Genomic DNA, 5051 nt, shown 5'->3' with positions numbered 1-5051 from the left:
TTTCCATATATCAAAGTTATAACTTACAATAGGTTCCAAAAATACAAAAGCAATTTTAATGATTCAAAATAGTTCAAATATCCAAACGTAATTCATATTCTTAACAATCTTATGACTATGGACACGCTATATCTCCGTGACCGGGTATCAGAGTACCAATGAATAACCCCCATTGACTAGGTATTAGAGTACCAATGAATAACCTCCATTAGTTTGGATATCAGAATACCAATAAATAACCTCCATTGGTTTGGGTATCAGAGTACCAATAAATAACCCTCATTGGCTGGGTATCAGAATACCAGAATAACTTTCATTGGTTTGGGTATTAGAGTACCAATAAATAATTCTCATTGGCTGGGTATCAAAATACCAATGAATAACCATCATTAGTTTGGGTATCAGAGTACCAATAAATAGCCCCCATTGATTTGGGTATTAGAATCAATTCATAGTCAGATTGCCCATAATCATATATATGAAATCATAGTTTCTAACAAAAATATATCTTATTCAAATATATATATATATATATATATATATATATATATATATATTCAATATTCAAATATATTTGTGATATTTCTATATTCTTTACTTTAAATCAATATAGCTAAAAAAAACAGTTAAATAAAATAAATCTTATATTCAATGCTCATATATATTTGTGAAAATTCTTTATTCTTTACTTTGAATCAGTATAGCTAAAACGATTAAATAAAATACATCATATATTCAGCGATCAGATATATTTGTGATAATTCTTTACTTGAATCAGTAATACAATAGAAATAAAATTGTAACAACTATAAACAATTTTCAGTAGTTACATTACACAAAATAAAACCAATTAGGATAAGGTTACTTACTTCAATCCAAAACCTATTCAAAATCCTTGAAATTTCCCAAGACCAATTCAATGTAAACCTTTTGGCAAACCAAATAAAGAATTTACTCCAAACAAGTTTGTCACTTAGATCCTTGGACCTCAAATCTCAATGCCATCCAACACCACGGAGATAGCAAAGCAAAGATGCTTTTTACACGTGAAATGACTAAGTCCTTAGAAATCTTCAAATAATTGGTATTGCCTTCATCTTTTATCTATCAATAAGGAACCTTAATGACAAGTTAGTAATGCTCATAGTGGCCAACAAGCATCTAGTTACATTGCCCTCAATAAGAATCATGGAATAAAAGTGATGTGCTTTTAGTGGTGAAATTTTGCTTAATTAGACATATAATGGTTGACTTCTTAGATAAGAGAAAAGATGAGGAGGGGGGGGGGGGGGGTGGACGGCAACTCCTCTTAGAAATATTTGGGCGTAAAAAGCAAAATCTTTAGGGTGGCCAAGGTTTACATGATACAATTATGGTATAAATATTGCTAGCTTCAATATCAGAAATACTAAGTTACCCAAAAAAAATAAATCTCCTTTTTATTTATTTATTTTTAGAACCGGGTATTACAACATATGTTCTAGTTTTGCAAACATGTATAGAATTAAAATACATATATTCTAGTTTTGCAAACTCAAGGCATGTACTGATATACATACATATGTATGTTCGCAATCAGGGTGTACGCATTGTTTTGTCTTTGAATTGAAGCGGATATCATAGCAGAGTTGTTCTAATTATATTTTGGGCAATTGTCTTAGGAAACAACTCAACCAAAGAAAAAAACAAACAAACAAACAAACTTCCATAAACTTAGTTACACAAATAAATACATATTTATTGTATTATATAAGCATATTTACCTATTTTGTAAACCTTATTGCAAAGGTAAAAACAAATATATTGTAATATACATTTGCCATTTTAGTAATTTTGGAAAAAATATTTATTTTTTTGTCCACCCTAATGTTGTTTGAATGAGGCATTATCTTAGTTTCATTACATACATATTTATTTACTTTTCTAATTTAGTTAGAGTTTTCTATAATTTTTTCCTTCACAATTAAGAGGGGGGGGGGACGATAAATAAAAATATTTTAAATCAAAGATGGAAAATAAAAACCATTAGAATTACCTTTCAAAGGCCAATAGAGTTGTTATTATTCATGAATTTTTGTATATAAGCATTTAAAATTAAGTTATTAAAGTATGTTTTAATTCTTTTTTTTTTGTTTATATAGATTATTAAAATTTTATTTTAGTGTGTTTGTTAAACATACGTTAATGTTTATGATTATGTATGAGAGAGAGAGAGAGAGAGAGAGAGAGAGAGAGTGTGGCCTTTCTTTTAAATTTGAAGGAAAAACTACCCTAATGACCTTCGCCCTGAGAATGTCAAGCAACATAAGTAGTTCTAAGCTGTGTTAGGGAGGCATATTCAATGCACTCTTCTCAAACCATTTCCAAATCATCTTTTTGTTATTGATTTTAGTTAGAAATTTGCTTAATAACTTCCATTGATCAATGACAACATAGGAGAAAAGTTGACCAAATGCAATTTATAACATGTACAAAGCAGTGTGAGTTCCCTTAGAAATTTAATCAAAACCTTAGACATTGACTAAATTATGGTTCAAAAAATGTAAAAGAAATCAATAACATCTTAAGTGATGTAATCTGTCTATGCTTTCGAGGATATATTTTATCATTGATAATCAGGGAACATGGAAAATATCCTCATTGGTCAATTATCCTAGTAACAGCAATCAACTGTTAGAACAAATTCACCTCCCTTTGACCACAAACACTACCAAATGAATTGTCATTCAAGCACAAACCCTTCTTAAATTAAATATTAAAAAAAACTTCATTAAATAAAAAATATTTGTTATATTTAAAAGAAATCAGAGAGTTTATATAAAACTATAGACGGAGCACCCTATACCCTATTGGTTGGCCGGCACAATATCATCAAAGGTGCATTTTTCGAGGAGTAATAAAAGGTAGTACTCAGTACAATGAGATAGAACATAATCAAAATCAATGAAAACAATATTACTATTTGATATTAGCCAACTAATGATATTAGCCATTTTGTTAATATTAACATTACAGTCCCCTCCCCTTGGGAAGGAGTTGTTTAAGTTTAGTACATTGGAATTATGAATATCATTAGTTGGTTGTTGCTAAATGAGCATAAAGATTGTAGAACTCTTAGGGGTCAAATTAAATATATTAAGAAAATTTTACATCCAAGGAATGTAAATATTTTGATTTTATTGTGTTAGTTTATGTATATACATATGTTAATGTTTATGATAATGTATTTGCATCTGTACGTTTGTGAGCGTGTGTGCAAGTGCGTGTGCTTTCACTGCTTTGCCTTCACTGCTTTGCCTTCAGGGCTAGCCATTCTTTTAAGTTGGAAGCAAAAAACCACCATGATGACCACCACACTAAGAATGTCAAGCAACATGAGTAGTTCCAAGATGCGTTCAAGAGACGCATATTCAATGCATTCTTCTATGTCATACCGAGATTTAAAAAAATTATTTTTACTTTCAATCTTGGTTTTCCTAAATTGAAATTTTAACTCATAAATTGAAATCTTGAGTCTGACATTACAGAGTACAACAACTTAATACTCTCTTCTCCAAAATAATAATGGATTTTAATAATTAAATTAATGATATAATCGATGATGTTACTACTTTGATAGTAGTGAACGATAAAAATAATACCCTAAGAGCATTCGTTAGCATTTTCCTAAATAAATAACTCTTAAAGACCCTATCAACTATATTAAGGTCTTATAAGCTGAACAGGCATGTTATGAACGACATTACACACAATGCATTGGCTTCTAAGATTACAAAATAAGGATCATTTGAAGAAAGAGAAATAAAAATTAAAAGCTAACTGCAACAAGCTAAACTGCATTGGTCGTGTGACGTCTGTGAACTGTGATCCTGATCTAGCAGGAGTAAAAAAAACACATGACAAGTATATATATAGAACAATATAAAGCAAATTAATGTAGCGATGCATTTTTTTTTTTTTTTTTTGATAGGATGTAGCGATGCATTGGACAAGCGAAACCCGCCAAAATTAACCACACCTATACATTGCCTGAACATGTGTGCTACAAAGTCTACAATTAACAACAAAACTTAAAAAAATAAATAAATAAACAGAAAGTATAAATTAAGCAGTACATATGATACGGATCATTGGCCCCCATATCTGCCATTATTTTTTTCTATGCCACAAAGGAAAAAGACACCTAAATTGACCAATCACTGCATGAAAACTCAAAAAGAAAATACAAGACCATGACTGACTGACACATGTCCAATATGCAAACTAGCTAGCTCTCCCCCTCTAAGAAATACTAGAGACACGTGAGGACACATTCTAACCAATCACAACTCACCATATGATAAGTTGTAATCAAAGTTATACAAAAGTGTACATGTGTTCCTAACATTTCTCCTCCAACTCTACACATATTCCACCATGCACCTTATTCTTCTCCACCTCCTCTTCTTCTTTTTCTTCTTCCTCCGCCGCTTCTTTTACACTAAAAGACAAAGACTCCCTCCTTATCAAGAACCTCCCTGTCGGTGGGACCCACAAGTTGAGCAACCCATGGGGCCTACCGGAGGGTCTCCATACCTGCACTGTGATGCACTGTATCGGATTATCCAACGGCTCAGAAGCATCCCCACGTTTCAAAACGTCGCACAACAAAACTCTAGCGCTTCCGGCCCACAGGCTTTTCTCACACGTGGCCATGCGCATATACATCCACGTTCAGCGCCGCCATGATGTCCCTTTCCGGCAAGTCCTCCTTGAACCTCACCTTCACCACCTCGTTCCATGCGGGGTTGGTGCCACCGTGCTCGTCCACATGGGTCTTCGCCACGTGGACGCCCTTCTGGACGTAGACTACAGCATAGGCTCTCATCTTGGTCACGTGCTTCAGGTTCTTGAGGTCCTGGGCTAAGAGTATAGGTACCTCTATCTCTCTCAGTCTCTGATGTGGTGGGTTTCTTTGTTTCAAGTCGGTATTGTAGTCCATTAGAGACATGGAGCTTCAAAGGTTTAGTTTAGTATCCCTCTTTTATTCATAAAGAGAATAAAGTTTCTAA

This window comes from Castanea sativa, chromosome 5 (assembly GCF_040712315.1).
Source record: "Castanea sativa cultivar Marrone di Chiusa Pesio chromosome 5, ASM4071231v1".
In the NCBI taxonomy this organism is placed as follows: domain Eukaryota; kingdom Viridiplantae; phylum Streptophyta; class Magnoliopsida; order Fagales; family Fagaceae; genus Castanea; species Castanea sativa.
Note: the sequence above shows the minus strand (reverse complement) of the source record.